This window comes from Paralichthys olivaceus, chromosome 24 (assembly GCF_024713975.1).
Source record: "Paralichthys olivaceus isolate ysfri-2021 chromosome 24, ASM2471397v2, whole genome shotgun sequence".
Classification (NCBI taxonomy): Eukaryota; Metazoa; Chordata; class Actinopteri; order Pleuronectiformes; family Paralichthyidae; genus Paralichthys; species Paralichthys olivaceus.
In genome coordinates, this window is record NC_091116.1 from 9,552,216 (window position 1) to 9,574,282 (window position 22,067).

Genomic DNA, 22,067 nt, shown 5'->3' on the forward strand with positions numbered 1-22,067 from the left:
ACAATAATATCAATATGTCTGTAGACGTCCGTCTCATTGCATTATTGACCATCAATGTCAAGCTCATGGAGGGATCATCTCAGAGAGGTTGTTGTGTGAGTGAATAAATTAAATTCGTATGTGTCATGCATGGGACAGTTTACAACCCAGAAATTCTTTCAATTTGGTATTGGTATTTTAGTAAACTTACAGCAGCAGGATGTTGTAACTGTACTTTACTTGTCATTTCGGTCATTCGCTGGATTCGTTGACGATAATACATGAATCATGAATCACCAAATTTCTCCCCATGACAGTTTTGTGAAGGTCAGACTGTTATTTTAGTTGGTTGATCATTTTAAAATCTGTGGTTTGAGCTTTTTCAATACTCTCCCTTCATCTCTTCTCATTCAGGTTTGGCCAATTTCATTTGATTTGCTTTGACTAGCAACAGAGGAGCCTGAAAATTGCAGTTTATTGCACTTTTTTCCCACTTTTTGTGTTTCTCATGAACCAACCTGCCCGCGCTCTCCCTGACGTTATTGACTTCTCTCTGCTATTGCGTGTATTTGGTTAGAGGGTTCTGAAAGTTCATATTACAAGTTCTTACAACAATGTCCTGCCTCTGCATCCAGGTGCATTATAACCGTGGTGTTTTGCATCCATTCCTTGTGCGAAAGATGATTTATTGCAAGTTTTTAAAAAATTGGAAAGATGGAGAATTTAAGCTCCTGCACCATAAAGGCATTGGACATTGAAAAATCAGAGGACATTATTTATTCATTTATCTATTTCCTTTTGGGCAGGAAGCTTTGAATCCAATCTCATGTGAGCTATAACATGTGAGCCCAGACTCTGAACAAATACAGTAAAAATAGCACGGCTATCTTTTTATGGTAGAAATACAACACTTTCTTCTCCCTGTATCAAGACAGACGTATGATCAATGACTCACACAAGCATTCACTAAAGAACATAAAGAATCCTCCATCTCCCCTTTCTTCTTTTGTGTCTCCCTTTGCTGTCTGTCCCCCGTTCTGTATTCTCCATTTGCCCTTTGTTATCAATTGTATAAAAGAAACTCTAATGTTGAGTGATTGAGGGATCATTTTTTAAAATTACAGATTAAACTACATACCACTTTCTTTGCCATTCACCTTCCACCTCCTTAGATTCATATGGAGATGGAAAAAATGAATTGCTTCTTTCAATATACAGGCTTCCTTTAGCATAATTTTCAAAGCTCTGGGCACGTTACACACATTTAGTTTTCTTTGCATCAGGGCAGAGCTGAGAACAGCTCAGTGTTCGCCAAAATGTGAGAAAAGGGGAAAAAAATGTTGACTGCATGCCAGTATATAATACAGACTTTGACAAACACTCAAGTCTAAATGACGTTAAGTGGCAATTTGCATTTTTGTTGCACATGCTTTTTCAAAAACGCACCTATTCTAAGGCTTTTTCCACTTTGTGCTGTCACTTGGCGTCAAGTGACAGCACAAAGGAGACCAGATTCTCTCATTGTTCACTCCGGACAACATACAGAGATGCTGTTTACTTCACCTTCATTACTTTTTGTCAGACCACTCATTTGCCTTTTCTTGTAAATTTCTGTGGAGGCGAGTGCTGACGGAGGCCTTTGAATGTTCCCCGCAGCGGGGATGGTATTGACATCAGCCCATCAAAGTTAGTTCATCTGCTTCATTAAACAGGGTTTTGTCAAAGCAAACTTTGACATTTCACTCCACTGGAACATGCTGACAGCCTGGCAGCTTTTGTTCAATCAATATCACAGATGATAGAAATAATACCATGCGCGTGCTTTTGTTTGCACACTGTATCCTCATTGTTTGCATGCTTGCAAGCACTGTCCACACGCAGAGATACATGGATACACGCATCTTCGTAACATGTGCGCATTAGCATATTTATTTCTATATTTGTGAGCGTTTTCCAGAGCCGAGCTGAGGTGAGCAACAGCTTGCTGCAGTGCTGTCACCACGCCAGCATTAGTGTGCATTATTTATCCACCTGCAGACTGATCCAGAGAAAAGGCATAACCATAGCAACCGGAGCCATGCACACACGCACGCACAGCTTGCAAGAGTAGAAACATTGGTTACACTGATGGCTGCTGCTGACTCTTCCTCAGCATTCATATGTTACGGTGAATCGTCCCTGCATTTCTTAAAAAGAGCTGTGCTTCCTCATGCTGAAGACATCCTGGCCAGCTCCCCTTCAAAAGATCCAAAAAGGTCGACGGTCTCGGAAAAGTGAACATTCGCTAGATCCTCTAGTTTGCACGAGCTGTCAACAACCCAGGACCTTTTTTCTCCTTATGCCACCACTGAGTACTGATTGCAAGAAAATGTCCTGTCTACTGCAGATTTTTGTTTCCCCCTCCTTTAAAAATAAAAAAAGGCCGGTATTAAAATCTACATCAACAATCCATCAAATACCCGAGAAGAATGCTGAGGTCCAAGTAATATTAGTTGAAGCGGACGCCTGTGAAAGTTTTTAATTTGGTGCAGGGACGCTACATTTAGCCTCAAACCAAATGTGAGACGCTGTTGTTGTTTTTTCCGTCATGATTTCTCAAATGCTCTGTGTAACATGCACACACAGATAAACAAAACGTTTTACTGACTTTTTGCACGTGGACGAAAAGCCCATGCACTGAGGAAAAAGTCTGTTTGGCATAGAGCATTATTTTGTTTTGTTTTGTCAGCTCTTGGCAGCACAATGGCAGCATCCTGTGATGTAGTAAAGAGGTGATCCCTGAGATGAGTAAGACAACCTTCTGCTGGGGGCTGAGAGGTGGAGGAGCGGGGGGAAGCCATCTGTGATTTGACTCCAGGTGACGGGATTGTTCTGGCTCTCTTTTAGTCACAGTGACGTTCACAGAGAAAGACACATCTGCCAGCACCAGCCTGCCAGTTTCAGAGGATGAAGGGAAGAGATCTCATTTTTTTCTTTGCATGTGTAGCTTCACCTTTTCTGACTTCCAGTGCATCTCTGCAAATCCAGAGTCTTGTCTGGTTGCGGTGCACCTATGTAAGAATCCTGCATAGATGTAGTGTGTTCAATATCCCTCTTCTAAGGCAGACCCACCACAGGCTGATCAGACCTGGTTGCACGTCCCTAGCATCTTGGCGCCCAGTTGTGATCTTTCCTCCTGATTCAGAGCTATCGGCTGCAGCGTTCTGCAGTGTGTGATGTTTCTTGTATTGTCTGGCGCAGGGCTTGTCCGTGGATCCCCAGATCTTTAAGCAACCCGATTGTGGATATTGCAAGGAAACCTCTGCAGCCAACCTCCACAGGGCACACCATTGCTTTCCAGACATGTTGCTCTGCCTACCGCAGCCTTTTTCTCTCATTCGCTTCACTAACAGCATCCTCCCAGACACCTGTGTTTTTTTTCTTCTTTCTTAATTGACATTCAGTCAGCCAAAGCTTTTATTATTATGCACAAAATGAAAATCCTATCAATCCTGAAGGCGATTATAAGAACAACAGCTATGTAGATTATTCAATCAATGCGAGGGTTATGAAGGTCCCCACAGCTCCTCTGCCATTGTTGTGGAAAGACATAAAGCTCTTTGACTGGCCGACCATCCTTGGCAATTTGAAGGTTTCTTTCTTGCCAGGATTGGCAGTGAAGAGCATAGTGATTTCCTGTAAGACATGGACAGGAGCCTGCGTCGGCACCAGGCAGGGAAGCTTTTCCTTTTTTTCCTCCATGGTCACCTCCTGTATGAAACTACCGCAAAATCCCAGCGGTCTTGTTCATGTACAGCCTCCAGTATATTGCTTGGTTGGTTTATTTATTCAAACCCAGAATTCACTCAACCTTGTGTATGATGATGACATCCACTGTCCAGGATGTTCGTCTATAGGATCCAGCAGCTTGTACGATTAAAAAGGGGAGTCATGTTGTTTGGCCTGCTGGTCGGGCCACATCGTGTGTGTTTTCTTTGCCCAGACACACATCTGCTCACAGTCCAATAGATGAGTCATGCATCCCATGAATGTATGCATTGGAGGAGGCATAAATTCCAGCTCCCCATAGTGATCCACTGAAATAGGCCTATAAGGGCTGTTGAGGTGTGGTGATTAATTACTGAGAAAATATGTGATATTCATGAGGAACAGATGAGCTACAGGCAAGAGGGCCACCAGCAAATATGTGAGGTACCCAGTGTGACATGTTTAATACATGCTCTCAAACACACAGAGGTGTCTGAAGGCACACGTGTGGGGACTCTCTCTTTGGTGCTAATGCTCTTTGTCATGTCATTAATAGAAACTCACTTAACTTTTCACCCATGCAGTTACTTTGCTCACACAGCTGCATGAACAAGCAGGTGGTTTGATATATTTACATACATTTATATTGGATACTAGACTCTTGACTGTCCCCTCAACTCATGTCACATGGCAGTTAAATCATTCAACACATGTAAGCTACAATAATACATGTTGTAGTGAAGTACAACATCGAATTATAATGAATCCACGCTTAACTGGATTTGGACCAATTCAGAAATATAGGATAAAAACATTGCAGCTATAAATCCAGATGTTTGCTCCTGGAGTGGCAGCATTCACACAGACCAAACTGCATTGTGAGCCAGCGAACTGCAGAGATGCAAAATGTACATTTATATTTTGTTGAAAACTACAATTAAAGAATGTCTTTATCCTGTCACATCAGATCCATTATGAAATCCTCTCAAAACAAAATATATTAAATCAATTGTTGCTGGTTATATTTCCTTCACGCAAAACTTTTTTTCTAAATACCTTCATTTAGTTCAATGCAGGCTAATTGTAGCTTGCATTTGCAGCATAGTCATAGTGTTAATAGAAATATAATCAAATATATGATTATAAAATGTGCTTAGAACACTGATGAATTAGATTGGTACTCATTAGCATTTAAATCCACTAGAGGCAGATATTATTTGGATCTGTTAAAAAATGCACATGCTCATAGATACCAGAATATCCCATACTATGCGTGATTATTTCCCCCGGACATCAGGGAAAATGTCAAAGATGTTGATCTGCCCAAAAACTGGTTGTGTTTCCTGTCCTATCATTTTTCCTTTGAGCTAAAAACACCCACCATAGTGGAGGTAATGATACCTCAGAACCTTCTCACCTTTTAAAAGTCTTGTGACTGACTTCAGCTGATTGCACAAAGTAGAGAAAATCTCAGGTAACAGCGACTAACACCTTTATGTGCCACCAAGCTCAGAGTGATATCCTCTTGTGTGCACAAGTACTTTTTGGAATGTAGCCTGTGTTAAAGTAAAGTCTGTATGAGAGATGCTCAGATCTGCTCTGATCAGCCTAATCCGCACGCATGCTTGACTCATCCAAACACTTGAAGGAATTATTTTCGAATAAGTAAAATGAAGTAGCATCCATTGTGCCAGCATTCCAGCGACTACACCTCGCCTCAATGATGCGCCCTGCTGGGCTGAATGAGCCCTGGTTGCAGTAATGCACAATATATTCTTTGCGAGGTGCTGCTGTAATGGGAATGATCAGCCTAGTTTCTTACGAAAAGAAAGTTAATCGTGCTCTGATGACTCTTCCAATTATTACGACCCACCTGACCTGCAGATCAACCGGGAGTCCTCGTGTATAACTGCAATCCGCCCATCACTTGTCTGAACAGTCCATGACCCCGACATATGTTCATTGCTATCACCTACTGTCACTAGCAGAAGTTAGGGACGGTTTAAAATGAGCCTGAGAAGCAGCAGCGATACAGAAAATAAAAGTGATGTAAACACACTGGGAGAAATGACAGCCACAGAGAAACAAAGATCAGAGGTAGAGAAATATTCAGAATGAAAGACACTGAGTGTCCTACATTGAAAGTGCGGAGCCTTTTTTCTTTTGGCTGAGAAAAACAACTGTGTTACATTCGCTTGTTTTTTCGTTGCATAATGATGATCAAAGACTGCGCCTCCGATTTGACCTTAGTGGAGTCACTTTCTGTCTCGCGGCTACTACAAGTTCTACAGACTTTGTTTAAGATTTTAAAAAACGTAGGCAAACAGGAATCCCTCTGGTTACTTTTAATTTTGCTGGATGTTGCAATGTATTTTTTTTCTTAATTGAGAACAGCACAGGCAATGTACTGATTACATATTTTTTTATGTCTTCTTTTAACAAAGTGACAACTGCTCAAAACACAATCTTACTTACAAGCAGTGGCCAGGCTGTACCGCTATAAAATGTCACCTTTATGCCTCTATCACAGCACATACATCACTGATTGCTTTTAAAATTGTTGCATGAGTTGAAGCACCGAGGGCAAAATAGTTAAAAAGTAAAAGCTGAGTCATGTGTCTTCCCAAACTTGACAATCCGTCTGGTTTCAGGGGCATTTCGGTTCACACCGCACTCTCATTCTGATTGTTGGTGACATGAAAGGCTCTGTATAAAATGCAGCCTGGGTCCAAACTTCCTCTTCCGAATGCTTTTGATCTGGGAGCAGATTTTTAAGGAGTTTATAATATTATGTTTGATTTCATTAGATGTGTTGTGCATTGCATAGATAAACAGTTTCTATTGATATTGTAGGTTATAATGTTTCACGAAAAGCTTTTTCATTCCGTCCAGTAAGTGCAGGGAATTTATGAATCACAGAAACTGAACACAATCTCAAAACATCCTCACAACATGTAACAATGAATTGATTTCTTATTGAGCAATTAATTTACACAAGGGAATGTATTATTTTCTTCCACAAGAAGTCAAAACCAAGTCAAATATTCAATCTGTAATGATGAAATATACTAATATATTATTTTCACTTTTTTGGCAAAACTAAACACTTTAAATTGATCATCAAAAATAGTTTGTTATTTTGTGAACTGCTTAATTAGGGCTGAAGCTAAATATACAGATGTCTTTGCAAAATATAAATAAACAAATGTTTTCCCGAACAATAAGTGTCTTAGGTGAGGGCATGTACAAAGAAATCTCCTATGCATGTTTCTCATATTTCATGCAGACCCACAGAAGAATGCCAGCACAGTATTTTCCACATCACAAAAAGATTTCATAAGCAGGTCTTGTATAGGTGATAAATCTTTGTTGGATTACTTAACAGAGGACACTTGTACTAACCTCTTTCATTTGAAACATGCTTTACGCAGTTAATAGACCACTAGAGAAAAATTCTAATGAAATCATACTGTCTATTTTGGCCAAACATTGGTCCTCGTCAAACAATATTGCTCCATTCATCATGCTGTACACTCAGAGTAGAGTCCCTCAAAGGGCCTCTGCTCAGGTATCCCATTCAGTGATACTGAAAGTGACCATCTGGGTTGCTGCCAGTTTAATGTTGCATGAATTCAGGGGATTCAGTAATGGATGCAAGGCTGGAATGGTCCTGGACAGAAAAACCCATTCTGACACACTTCAGAATAAAATAGTTGTCTGCTGGGACGCGCTGACCGGACTCACACTCAATGTGGAGGGCGGACCTTTGCCTTTTCCTAAATTACATCTCCTCTCGGGCATTGGGGCTGATGTCACTGTCCTTGGGGGCACACACTTCATAAAAACCTGAAGTCACGCAACGCGACTTTAATCTATTTCTGACATGTCGCATTGTTTCACTCCTCCGACACGTCTGCTGCTCCCTCTCTCGATCTGTCACTAGCGGTTTATTTCCCTCCTTCTCTCCCCCCCATACAATCTATACCGGTGTCATCCTGAAATGACTCAGCCACTCAAAGGACTCATCCTTTTTTTCATTGTTTTCAAGTGTGGTATTTCACAATAGATGTCTGCTTTGAATGCGCACTGGTGGTGTCAGTACAAGCTGACAAGCGTTGTGCGTTGCATCAGGGAAACTGCTGTCTGCCGTACAAAACACTGTAGATTATTTCCACTTTGAAGATACTGATAGACACTCTTACATATCCTCAGTGACCTTCCAGTCCGATTGCCCATCTATCAAATATTCTCTTTCACCTCAACTCTGAGGACCAGTGAGCCACGTTGAAAGAACGAGAAAGCTTGATACCGTTACTGATGCCCTTTGGTGTGTTGCATATTCCCCAGAGGCATTTATGGTTAAACAACTCACAAAAGAAGCATATTTATTTATTCAAGAATAAATGGAGGAAGACAAGGAAACAAATACCAGGCGTATGCAGCGCCATGCTAGTTTTGTTTAAATTTGACTATTCATGGTCCCCAGTGGATGAATTCTACTGACATGGGTGATCTCCTAGCTCTGTCCTTATCTCCACCAATCATTGTGCCCTTTCAAGTGAATTGTCTTTCCAGCTTTTGGATGAATCCCAACAACTTTAATCCCATGACTTGTCATGTTACACCACCTGCACAGCAAACTTTTCAATGTTTCCGCCAGTAATATATCTCCACATGATGAGTTGGCACATTTTGGTGTAGTTATTCATGTTTCCCAGAGGATGCTCTCCTGAATTTTTCTCTACCACATTGAGGCTGACATTAGTGGTTCGACTCATATACCTCATGTCACTTATCCAGGATTGACTCACATTTTATGGACTGTGTTTTTCTTATGTTTGGATTTGTGTTTTAAATTTTGCTCCCTGTGTCCCTCTCCTGTGTCCCACTCTGTTCCTTTCTGTGTCCCTCTCCTGTGTCCCTCTCAGTGTTCCTCTGTGTTCATCTCTGTTTCCTGTTTTATTTTGTAGTCTCTGCTCCTTGTGTGTTTTCCCCCTGGACTTCCTGCCCTCGTCAGGTTCACCTGTTTGGCCTGTGCCACCTGTCCCTGGTCATTAGTTCAGTGTGTATTAAGTCTTTATGCTTCCTTTGGTTTGTTGTTGTCATTAAGCCTACCATGTCTTCCCATGTGTCGTTTCACCACTCGTCGTTTCCAGTAAGTTCTCTAGTGTTCCCCCTGTTTCTGCTGAAGAGCTGTTTTGAGTTTACTGTTGTTTTTGGATTGTGTTATTATGCCCTGCCATCTTCATTGAAGGAAACTTTTTGTTCTGCCTTTTGGTTCCACCTGCTCCCTTACCCTCTCCCCACAAAATGTAACAGAAATGTTTTTACTGCTTCTGGACTGATAGCCAGGAAACATTAATATTTCCCTCAGAATCAATCTGAAAACTTTGGCAACCTCTTTGCTTTTTCATTTTACAAAATGTTGTGGTGTCGATAATGGATGGAAGCGTGGACTGATGGCTTGTTGTCTTTACATTATACACTGAGCATTTCCACTCACTGAGTTTACTCTGTCCTCCTCCGCCTCTTTATTTGTAGTACTCATTTCCAAAAATACTGCTCAAGCATTGGTAACACACTATTTGCAAAGCTTTTAAAATAATAAAATTAATTGTCTATCCAAGATGCTTCCAAAATTACCCTGAAATCCACAGTAAGTTGTTGTAACTGTGATTTTTAATCAGTCCATATAGTTCCAAGACAATTAAACCTGCCCAAATAATTGTCTTTATAGCCTTGTTCTCTGGATGTGGGAAATCACTCAGAGCCCAAGCCCCGTCCCCCAAGCTTGTAGACTTCCATTAAATTAAACTAAACAATGTCCGGGAATGAATCAATCAGCATATAATATGAATCGTTACTGTGTCATCGTCAACACTTGGCTATTGATCTTAACGTAATTACATCCCCCCTCCAACTCCCCTCAGGACTTAAAACGCTCAATTATAGAGGACAGGGACAGGTGACAGTGTGAAGCCGTGTAGCTCAATAAAAGACTCCTTCCATCGGGTAATTAAAAATCATAGCATGTCCTAAATGAGCAATATCGAGGTCTCTCCTTCTCCTCTCACTTCTTTATCCATAACCCCCAGAGGAAGTGGAGAAATGTTAGAATTTATTTGGAGCTAATTGACCAATTTCCGTCAGATGAAAGCACTGTCATCCCACCTGCTGTGGGATCAGAATTGTCCTCGCCAGTTATTTTCCTCAGGGTGGGACTTTAGCTGCCGGCTTGCCAACAGTGCCATGGAGGACTATATGGGAATTTGAGATAAAAGAGACGGGGGGGGGCAGACGACTCAGACGATTTGCCTGCAGAACAGTTGCATCTCAGTTTGATGCAGATCCATAATATCTCAGTGCACATGCAAAGTGGGCTAATTTGCATATGGTATGTGCGATTATTATAATGAGATTGATTGATAAATGGTTTCTATGTAAACTGTATAGTTAAATAATAGAATACACAATAGAAAAGCATCATCGCGTCCGATGCATGCTCATGCACATGCCAATTTGCATGATGATCTTTTCAATATTGACTTTTATTAATTACTGTGTTACATCCAAGGCTGGTGATTGTGTGACAGCACGACAAAGGCTGCAAGGAAAAAATGTCAGCGCATCCTTGGTAAACAGAGTAAAGCTTTTGAATTAATGCAACAAGGAACGGAGGGACAAAATCCTTGTCCAAATCTCCCCACTTTTATTCAGTTGTTGTACAAAGTACATCTTCTCCCCACAGTTGGTCCCTTATCTCCCGCTCTCACTCTTTCCTTCCCCTCCGCCTCTGACAATGGAAGTCCAATGTCATGAAAGCAGGGGCGGTACTTTGTACTTTGCCTGTTTTTTTTTTCACTCTCCCTTTCTCTTTATTTGGTCAGAGGCGTGCACTGCATTGTCATTCCGTAATGACACCAAGGGCAGTCAGATAAGGTGCAGATAAGGCAGCGGCAGCAGGATGTCGTGATGACACCTTAAAACTTCACTTTTTAAGCTGATGCAAGAAGATCCTGCGTTTAAGTGCAAATTAAAGGAAATGAAAGCAAGTTAAAGGAAGAACTCTCAGTTGTCCTCTCAATTAAGGCCTTTTTGATCCAGATTCAACTGTATTGATCCCAGGGCGGGCAAATCATTTAGTTTACCCTGTTCATGACAAACAACATCCGATATGATGTGTGTCAAAAAGCACTTACATGGGACGTTTTCAGAGAAATGTATTGGCAGCCTAAATGAGTCGAAAGAGTTTAGCATGTTTATTTTTACTTTGCATGTTGGGTATATATGTGTTCGGCACAGCTTTCATGGTGGGAACAGCCTGTGCAGACTCTGTGCAGGCCGCCTATAAAAAATAAACTATTTGTGTTACCAGATGAATGCAGTGGAAAGACATCACTTGATATTCCATTGGTGCATCAGGCAGCGTGGAGGATCATATGTGCCAGCCCGACAAAGCTTGCACTTTCCACATGAATGCTCTCAGATGTGCTCCAGTTCAGAATCTGTGAGGCTGTTGCCAGGAAATAAATTGTGTGTGTGTGTGTCGCAGTGCTGAAGACCGGAACGTTTGCCTCTGCCATTGTTTACGTGCATGTCCTGCTGCCTTCACTTTGTTCTAAATATTTGTTTTGTGTTGAAATGCAGCTTGGGGTCATTTCATGTAACCCCACTTCACATTCTGTTTTAGCCACGCTCGCAGCAGGACTCCAGGGATGCTTATGTTGGTCGCTTGGGTCAACACTTTGGTGCGGAGTGTAATATGTCAAGAAATATTTGCCATTGTGTCTTGCACAGAAAATCATGCATCACAGACAGTCTGTGTTCCTGACATTTGCTCCAGTGCCAGCAGGTCAAACATTGCTATCTGTACATCTTCTGGTTTGTGAACTCATACGTGCATGGCTCCCCAAAAGTGAGGCAAAAGCATTTTGATTGCCCCCTGGAGGCCAGCTGCAGTATAGGTTATAAATCTTTCCTTCTTCATGTTAGCAGATGGCAAAATGTCGATGTTAAATAAACGTCCAACCAGCATGCACTTAAGTCCAGCGTGCATCACCTTAAGTCAGTGCTGTGCAGAGCCCCGTAAAGTTGAATAGACCTATAACTGCTCAATGTCATTTTGACATTAGCAATCACCTCTTTCAGTTTTAAATTGTTGAACCATTCGCATTGACTTTGCGGAAGACTGTCCTCATTCTGTCTCAGGATTTGCATCTCTGCTCTGGACAAGGACAAAAATGGTCGCCCATAACTCAGATAAATCATTTTTGGAAATATTTCTAATGACAGGTGAAGAAGCCATTCACCATCATCAGCCTGGACCCCCTGAGCCTCCGGTAAAACTGGAATGAATAAACTTCAGCAGATCCAACAGAGGCAGTAACGCCAACAGACAACCTGCACGGTCTCCTGTAAGTACACATAACCTGTGCCTGGGAAAGACACACAAGTATGAACAGGAATGGCAGCCAATTATAAAACTGAACAAACATGTCACTTAGGTCATTAATGATGCATTTATGTGGTCTTGGAGTGAATATGGAAAGACTCTGGTGGGCAGACAGTGTCCTGTTCTTGAGATTAGCCTGTCAAAACACACATCCAATTAAGAGATTCACAAGGCCTGTGCCCTAGGACTTGGCATCACTCCTGCATGCGTGCGTGCGTGCGTGCGTGAGTGCGTGCGTGCGTGCGTGTTCATGGAAAAGGAAGAGAGACAGAGCAAATGTGCCTTTTCTCTCTATTACCACCCGTGGTTCTGTCCATGGTGCTGAATCACTGTAAACGATAACACTGCCAACCATGTAATTTCATTTTCCATTTCTGCCTCTGTGTGTGTATTTGTGTGTCTATCCATATGCGTTTTTCTGTCTTTTTTGTTTCTGTGTGTGTGTGAATCTGTGCTAATTTGTGAGTGTGTGGATGTGTTTGTGGGCACACGTGTACTTGTGTGTGTGCATGTGTGTGTTAAATGCATAAATGGGGCATATTGCCAGCGGTGCACCACAGTGGAAGTAGCCATGGCTGTAGCTGTTTCCCTCAGCTCCTTCCCTGTCGCTAGTAATTAGGCTGATGGCCTGTGTGTGTGTGTGTGCGCGCACGTGCAAAAATGCGCTCATATCATGTGCCTTTCTGTATAACTGTCTCACTCCAAGTTTTATCATCTCCTTCACCCTTCCCCTTGTATCCTTTTAACCATGACGAAGCAAAAAAGAAGAGAAAGAAAAAACAAACAGTTTGAACTCGAGGATCCTTGTCTTCTCTAAAAAGATGAAATCGAAAATGTGGTATCACACCAGGGCCTGGAATTAAAACTGTGGAACTAAATATAGATTTTATTTTTATTTATTTCTCTATATTGTGTGACTCAAGGGATTTGAAAGAGATTAGCTTCGGTGTTTCCTTCACAGTCTGACTTTTCCAAATTACAAATTTACCGCCGTCTGGGTTGTTTTTTGCAGAATTCGAGTAAATATTGTCGACTTGTCTCTGCACACATTGTGATGATGCTGTCTGCTGATGCTCTGTGCTGTGTCTGACAGTGAGTTTCTTGTGTTTAAAGTCTGTAGTTACACTAAGCACTGGATTTGACTACAGAGTTATGATCCTTAATAATGAGAATGGAATAGTGCACCAGTCGTATTTTGTCGCAGATGTAAATAGCCCGAGGCAAATGCCATAATTCTATTATAGGTAAGGTTTGTTAAAAACTACAGTTCCCTGGTGTTTTAGGAATTGATTTAGCCTATAAGAAAATAAAATGATAATATAATAATAGGTAATACACAAGAGGGTGAAACAGCAATAAATCAACAATAAAATTAGATAAAAATTAAAGATCTAGTAAAATAGATTAAAAGTAAGCTACAAAGACACATGCACTTGTTAGACCAATCTATAAAATCTGATATATTATTATAGACTAAACTACAAAACAGGAAATGAATCAGATGAAATACATTTACATATGAATACCACTGACAAGAGACTATTGTGCATAATGAATAATTTTTCTTTTGATACTAGATACTTCTTTTACCCTTTAATTTCAGTGCAATTTTTGCGGCAGGACTTTTCCTCGTAATGAAGTCTTTCGAGAGGGAAATGTCCTCACCTGATCTCGGTCCAACTGTGCCCGGGTTTCACTCCAGGAAGACGAGGCTGAGGGCAGAACGCTCCCAAAACAAGCATGAAATAACAATGGCTACAGTACAGGCCTGGCAGAGGCTCAGCAGGGACCATACCAAGTGTCTGCTGATGCCTGTGGGTATGAAAACCTCAGACAGTCTTGAAATGCTCAATTTGGAGCCAAATATTGAATGAGATGACTTTATTAGTAACTTTTTAACTCGAACCAGTTGGTGTGTGTCCTTGCACATCGGGGGGAGGTGTAGAAAAAGAGCTTCTGGATGTAGAAGCTGCACTTGAACATCATCAGCATCATTTCATTTTGCAACTAACAGGAGATAATGCATATCTCACCCTCAGCCTGTTGATGGCGCTGTTCTAACTGCTGGCGTGTTGCATAAATGACCCTTTTAATTCATAACACCAATTTAAAAATGACAAATCCATACTTTTCTGACATTTTTGTAAAAATGCTTTTACCCCATCGCTATCTTCCGAATCGTTTTATTTCACAATGCTAACTGACATGAACTAGTTTTGTCGTGTTGGACGGTAGATACCGTGTAGTCTTGTGTCCAGCAGGTTGTTAGAGTACCAGTAACAGATGGAAATGAGGTGCTCAAACTGTCACTCAGGCGCTTTTATGACAGATATCAGTAGAGTAGAGTGATGAGATTTGTTGTTGGAGACTTTTGCATTTAGTGTAAGTTCCCTTACTTTTGAGGAAATCTTTAGTTAAGGTGATTTAATTGTTGGCATTAAGTTCACTTTTCTGTACCAGTGTGCATTGGAAGAGATTTATCCTTTCAAACTTGTTATTTTTAAGCCTCAAATGTCACTTGAAAAACTTCCAGGCCCGACATTATGTGCAGGAGCTGACACACAAATGTTTCTCAGTGTCAGTGCCAGTATTGCAAGAGAAATGAGCTGCACGCAAATGTGACAGTACCCTGGTGTGTTGTGTAATATGCCCGGAGAGTTTAATTCTCTCTCTGTCTCTTTTTTTTATTTGCACCAACAACAATTTCTGCTCTGTTAGGGCCTCTTTCTCAACTCTTTTCATTTGGCAATTCCTCCTCTGCACAGTACACTAATACAAAGCACTCCCAGCTTGTTTACATTGTCTTGAATTGAAAACGCAGGCAGTTTTTTTTGTGGAAGTGATTCTGGGATGAACTCGGGGGGGAGATGAATCCAGAATGTGTTATTAGCGAGGTTCCCCGCCTCAGAGTGTGTATATCTAAGGTTCTTTGGTGGGTCAGTGAAGCGCTTGAAGGGAGATGAAGATTGCCAACACTCTTTGAAATCTACGTTTCAAGGCCACATTGTTAAATCTATCATCCGCGTGTTGCCTCCCTCTGCCCTTGAACCACTCAGGACGAGCGAGAGGGGCCGGGGAAGACATCAAGCTGGTGAACATAATTGGTCTGTGGAGGGCTACACCGAGAACACATGGATACGGGTGCCAATGGAGTGAAAGCCTGTGGAGGATAAGGCGGGAGAGAAACGGACGAAATATGCCAATAAAGAAGGAAAAGTCTGGGAACGGAAGAGTTGAGGGAAAATAAAAAAAAACAGAAGGTTTAAAGAAAAGGGAGGGAAATTACAGATAGGTGGAGGAAGTGATACAGAGCTTGTCAGTGAACTGGTGAAAAGACTGAGAGGGGCATAGAATGGAGGGTTGGGGGGGAGATTGAGAGATTGGGTTGAAATGAAAGCAGCTGTAAAGAGAACTGAGGGGAAATGAAAATGGATTGAATGGGGACACGAGAGGAGAAACAAAAGGGAAAAGATGAGCGATGGTAATCGAGAGGATGCGTGCGAGGCGGCGACTGAGCAGAACGAAGAAGAGGGAAGGAAAAGGCTTTCATGTCGTCTTTTCCGTGCCATGATTGGAGGATGAGTTACAGTTGTGGCAGGGAGCAGGAGAATATGAACCTGACACTCGTCCTGAATCCAGATTTCTCCCCTCAACATTGTTCAGCCTCAAACACACCAGATCAGAGGGCATTGTCGAACGCTCAACAACGTCAGGTTCATCTTCATCTTTCAGTACACAGATTTTTTCTTTAGATACATTTGGGATTTTTATAAACACCTTGCAGCCAAAACGCCACAGTGGACAATTTCTTAAACGTTGGGGGATAGAGATTCATACAGTAGGTTAGAGACAAATATCTACGGTGTGCATCTGCAATCCACAATGAGCCTCGTCAATAGCAGGTACCTATGTTTTCCGCTAAATGTCAACGCTGTTACGTTGTGTTTTCTTATATGTCGTTGTGAATTCTTATGTTGCGTTGTGTCTTATGTTGCGTTGTGTCTTATGTTTAGCTGGCAACGTATTGTGTCGTCTTTTCTCATTTGTTGTTGCGTTTTCCTTTTTGGCATTTTGTTCTCCTATTTGTCGTCTTGTGTTTTTCTTATTTGCCGTGTTGTGTTTTTTGGTGAAATGTCTTTTGTTTTAATTCGGCAGTGTATTTTTTAATTTAATGTCTTTCTTAATTTTAATTGCATTTAATTTTGCCGTTATGTTTTTTTTTAATTTGCCAATGTGTTTTGAGGTCTGCCGTTATGATTTGCACATCAGGGCCACCGTACATATCCGCATGGAAATATCTACAAAACATGAAATGAAATCAAATGAATTCTTCAGTGTGTTGATTGCAATCTCGACAAATACCAGTAATCAGCCCACTATAGATTCCTCTCCTGATTTCCTCCATTCTTCTGTTCCATCACACGTTGTTTCCATCAATTTCCGCCGCCTGTGATTGACTGCTTACTCCATTTCTCCCAGTGCTCATTCAGGGCTGAGACTCATATGCAGCACACCCACCACCTTTTATATAATACATCTGGTGGTGGAATGAGTGACTGACTAGAGAATCAAAGTGGGCTCCATTGGCGTAGGTGTGAGTCACTTTCTAAGTCCCCTTGGTCATTGCAGACCCTCGGCTCGCAGGCTCTGCTGAGCCCCGCACTAGTTTCAATTAATTTTCCTCTGGGTGTCCTTGCCTGTATTGTTTTCATCAACCAGACAACACACAGAAGTAAGGCAGAGGTGACACCCATGTGTCCCATCACTTGCCAGCTCTGAGTGTTTCAGCCAAGAATAAGCATAGCAGGAGCAAGGCTTGGTACATGTGGATTTGACCAGTGGCCATGAACGGAAAAGAACAGAATCTCATGTCCCTGACAAAGAAGGTTACTGAATATTTTAGCAGTTTCAGCAGCCTGAAATTTAGTTTTCCTTTAGTATTAGCTGAAAGACATAAAGGCCTTGAAAATGATTCGCTGCTATTGAAACATTTGTTTTTGATTTTATTGAAATAGATTATAAATCATTATTTCTTTTTTCTACATGCTCTACTATTTGTCCCTGGTCTTAAAGGCGATGTAGCTCACTTAAATCCCTTGAATGAATACATTTTCTGTCCACACATGGCTGAACATGATGAAAGGTACATTTGTACAACATACAGTGAAAAAAATCCCATTTATACCAGTGGTTTTGATTGCATGGATTATTTCCCCCTTGCACCCCATATACTTAAGTGTATATATTGTAGATGTGCTTGAATCTTGATGTCCACGTCCACAAATTTGAGAGTGAGCAACCAAACAAACAATCAGAAAGTCAGTTCCTCAGTATTTCTTTAAGATTGCCTCCCTCAATGAGTCCAGGAAATATATACGGGTACTGAAGACTAACAATACACCACAACAATTAGGATTAACTTTAAATGCATTAGTGTGCACAATATGAAGCAGCCGGAACATCATATAGAGGCACATCTCAGAAGTGAAATAATGACTCTGGACTCTTTTATCTTTTTTGCTTAGAACCAGCGGTACATACATGAACACACACTCTGTGCACCCAGCCAGCCAGCGAACCAGCCAACTAGCTAGCAAGCTAACAAAGCAGAGGAGAGTGTGGGCTGTCATCTCTCTGTTTCTGCAGCTCCACTACCATAAATTAAGCCCCTGGGAGTGACCAGATAGGGAGGGATGAAGAGAAAGGGTGAGAGAGTGAGGAAAGAGGAAAAGCAACTGAGCGAGTAACCGAGACAGAAATGAAGACAGGAAGAGAAGAGAAAGAGACGAAGCCTGGAGACCCAGCGGAGGCCCCAAAGACTGAAGAAGAGAAGGAGTGGGAGGCAGCAGCTCGCCCTCCCTTCCCCTCCATCCTCTTTGCCATCTGTGCAACGCTGAAGGCTTTCATCATCTCTGATTTTTGTGGCGTGATTTTCTGATTTGAGATGCATCGCATCAGCGAGTGTGGATATTGCGGAGATCACACAGACTGAGACAGATCATTTGTAATGCTTGTGAGCGGCACAATAGTTAGGGGTGTATAAAGCGGCAACAGTAGCAGGGGTAGAAAGAGGGAACATTGTCAAAACAAAGAAATAAGAATCCCTTGATTTGTATTCCTCCCGATGTATTTATCACGTGGAGAGAAAGGGCTGACCCTAGTGTCAAGAAGCATATCGCTCTACATGTAAGGCCACGATGTCAGCTGTCAGTTACAGTAGAAAAATAAATAAAATCATAACAGTGGGGACACTAATTGTCTCCCAAAGCACACATCGTTCTTACTGTGCTCCTGAGCAAAAGGCCTCCCACACAGGGAGTGATTTGGTATTGTTAGGGAAGATGTAGTCATCCATCATCCAGCCATCAAGGGAGAGACACTGACAGCCTTTTGATTGGCTAGCTCTGTCCCCCCACCCCTACCCTCTCCTTCTTTCTCCATCCCCCTGTTCTGCTCTAGTGAGAGAACACGGGATGGAAGACGTGCCCCTGTGGTAATCAGTGCCAAACCTGCCGTCCATCTCTTTTCATTTGATGACATTTTCATCAACACCTCTTTTCTGGCCTCCTGACAGCTTTTTCTCTTTTTAGAACTTTTATTCAAGATTGAAGCACGCATCTCTCAAAACCAATGTCGCTCGATAACGTCCTGCATGCTCAGTTTGAAGTCATTGTTAAAAAAGAAAGAAAATGGTGACCAGCTAGGAAAATTGGGTTCAAATATGCCTCTGAGATTTAGTTTTTTCATTTAGAAACTTCACACAAAAGCATGGAAGTCAACGCAGTTGGCAAATGAAAATCCACCGACGCTGGCAGTCCAGCTGTGAGAAACAATTCTGGTCATTCAGCGAGTATTTTGTTTTTCCTATGGTCTGAAACAATTCATGTTTTATTCCACTCTTAGAGGGTTCGATATGAATTTGGCCAAAGTGGTACTCATTTTAAATAAATTAAGCCGGTGGTGGACAAATGTTAACAGTTCTCAACCTCGACTCATTCATTTGCTTCTTGATGTTAAGTTGGACCTCCCAGCATGCACTTGGGACACTGAATCTTTACACTTTACACTTTATTTAAATGACATAAAATCATAGAATAGAATAGAGAGGTTCCAGCCCCATTGGCAAATTCATATTGGTCTGGTGATGCCAAGCAAGAGCATGACAAGAGTGTGTGCCAGGTTTGAATCTGATTATGTGTGTCCCGGCTTAGTTACTGCCGTTGTGTCTGGGATTGTGCTCAACAATGTTGCCTCTGTTTCCCAAAATCATTTTCACCATACAATAATTTTGAATAAGTGGTCAGTGGTCGATATGAGTCCCCCCTAAAGTAAAGCCATAGCCTCTTGATCGCCACCTTGGGGCCACCTTGGGGCTGGCTGCAGTATAGGTTATAAATCCTACCTTTTAAGGTAGTTCTTATCATATTCATTCTCATCATCATGCAGCATTTGTATTTTGATTTTCGCTTAATTTCTGGATCGTGGGAGGAAGTGGAGACTTCCCGTCCATCTTTATATACAGTCTCTGACTCAGTGATGAGCAGATGCAGCCTCCGTCTCTGATATGAAGTGGTTTCCTGCCACCACATTGTCACATTGAGTGAAATATAGGTAATGCTAGAATGGCATACATTATAAAATCCATCTGAAAATTGACTCTGGATTGATCCACTCTGACCTTGCTTTCTTTCTCTATCATACCATCTGTACATTCCCACTACCACACCAATGAATTCAATCAACCGTCCAACCCACCCCCAACCCGCAGGCCTTTCCAGTGTCTCACTCAGAACTGGCGACAGCTATTCCCAAAGGCCTTCTCCTGTTGCTCATATTTGTTAAACACAATCGCCAGAAGCCACTAACCACTGCTGCGGTCAGACCTGCCGCGCTGCTCTTCAGAACTTTATCGACAAGGTAAATGGAGAAGCCATGGACCGAACAAAGCCCTTTTAGTTATTAATATGAAATGAATAAGGATGACAGTACAGGGGGAAATACCTTTTACGATTACTACATTTTGAAAATTGCAGTCCAAAATCAAATCCACCTCTCCCTTCAAACAACCTGTGCAATTCAGGTTGAAAAAACTGCAGCATTAAATATTAAAACACGTCGTCGTCATCAGCATTTGTATGTGGCTTCCCTCCCACTACTGTCTTCTGCTGATATGAGTCACAAACAGCGTTTGTCCCATAGCTGAGTTGTTTTACCACTACGCCTTGTAGCTATCGCTTTGGAGGGCTTCCCAGCCCGACAGTGACTCAGAGCAAGGAGCTGGTTGAGAGAGTGAGCTTGGAACAAAGCCAGTACTTTTCATTTATTTTTTTCATCTCATTGTCATAGAGATGGAGAAAACTATTAGAACAGGGGCAGATACCAAAGATCAGGGATGCAGAGAGAAAAATTACAGCAGCTTAGAAATTTGATGGATTTATTTTCAAAGAACATCAAGGCTTTTATGGAATCTGCTCTTTCAAACCTGTAAAACCAGAACATTCAGTTTATTTCATGTTTTTATAAAGCCAATGGTTAGGTTTGTGTGTCTCTGTGTGCCTCTCATGTTACATTTTTTTGCACCACTTTCATATTGTGTAATGCATGAGGATTCATCTCGTCCCAACACCCACTAATTTTGACCTGCCACCCCTTCGCTCGATGCAATTCCATTGCCCCCAAACACAAAGCAAGATAAAACCTCATAATCTCTTGTCGACTGCTGTCACCGCCGCTCAAAATGTGCAGGCATGTGGTACGGCGTGTGTGTGTGTACCAAGAGATGAGGCGACAGTTCATTGTTTGAGAGCGGGCTAGAATGCACAGGGCATCTGTTGACCCAGCTGGCATTTGCAGAGCGGTTGTAGTATGCCAGGATAACGTTTATCCAGCATGCATTTAGATTTTGTGTGTGTGTGTTTTAAGAGACAGGAGGTGCTATTTCTTTGTGTGGGTTGTGCGTCCGTACTCTGAGGGCGTGAGGTTAAGGGTAAAACATGTATCTCGGAACATTTTCTGAAAGTTTACCACTTTCTTGTCACATGGTATTTCTGAAACAAACCTTTCCTTCTTTTTATCTTTTTTTTTTGTCTTTATCTCCTGTGCATGAGTGAGTTACAGCCTGAGGTGCCGAACAACCGTTCAGCATTCTGTCGAAAAACTAAATATAAGAGAGACAGCGAGAGAGAAAGAGTGGGGGGGGGGGGGATCCTCCAGGCAATAAGAAGATGGGAAAGCAGAACTTTTCTTGGAGAGCAGTGGCAGCGATCAGAGGAGGCAGAGATTCATGTCTTGTCACACACATATACACACACACAGATAGAAAAACATGCTGTCGCCACCTACAACAAAGAGGAACAAGGACACACGTGAACGACTTGTCAGACTCCTCTCCCCTCACTGGCACCTCCCGGCCTATTGATTTGCTGGTCATCAAAGAGTGACAACGGAGTGAAAACTCAAAACATGTCAGAGTCCAAATAAAGAGCTAACCGAGATGTGGCAACTTTTGTGCCATTCACCTCAGGTTTTCAAGCAGAAGAACATTTCCGCTGGTGTCGCGCCATCACAGCATTCTTTCTTTCTCCCCTCGGAAACCTCTGCACGAGCAACTGCTATTTATATCATCTGTGGCCTGTAAAGTCTTTGCAGCAGGTGCACAAAAGCCCCAGCGTGTGCATACCTCTCCTATAGGCCCAGCTTGTGTTTGTTCCGTGCTTATATGTGTCACACAGAAACAACACTGTACATTGACACGTCAGAGGTGGGTGTTTAATGGTGGTGAGGCTCACTGCATGGCACAGCGTGTGGCAATGCAAATGAGTTCCAGCTTTCATGTTTTCACTCTGCTTCAGGCTGATATTTCAATAGAGTGGAGTTCAAAGTTACCTCC

At 42.0% G+C, this 22,067-nt stretch overlaps 1 long non-coding RNA gene across 1 annotated transcript in view; it reads left to right on the forward strand.

The window, feature by feature from the left end:
* The window catches only part of LOC138407057 (uncharacterized), a 137,247-nt gene that overhangs the window by 35,066 nt on the left and 80,114 nt on the right, over positions 1–22,067 (forward strand). Inside the window, exon 4 of the long non-coding RNA XR_011240493.1 lies at positions 12,019–12,140. This is a non-coding gene — a long non-coding RNA (uncharacterized lncRNA). The remainder of the gene's footprint in view (positions 1–12,018; positions 12,141–22,067) is intronic.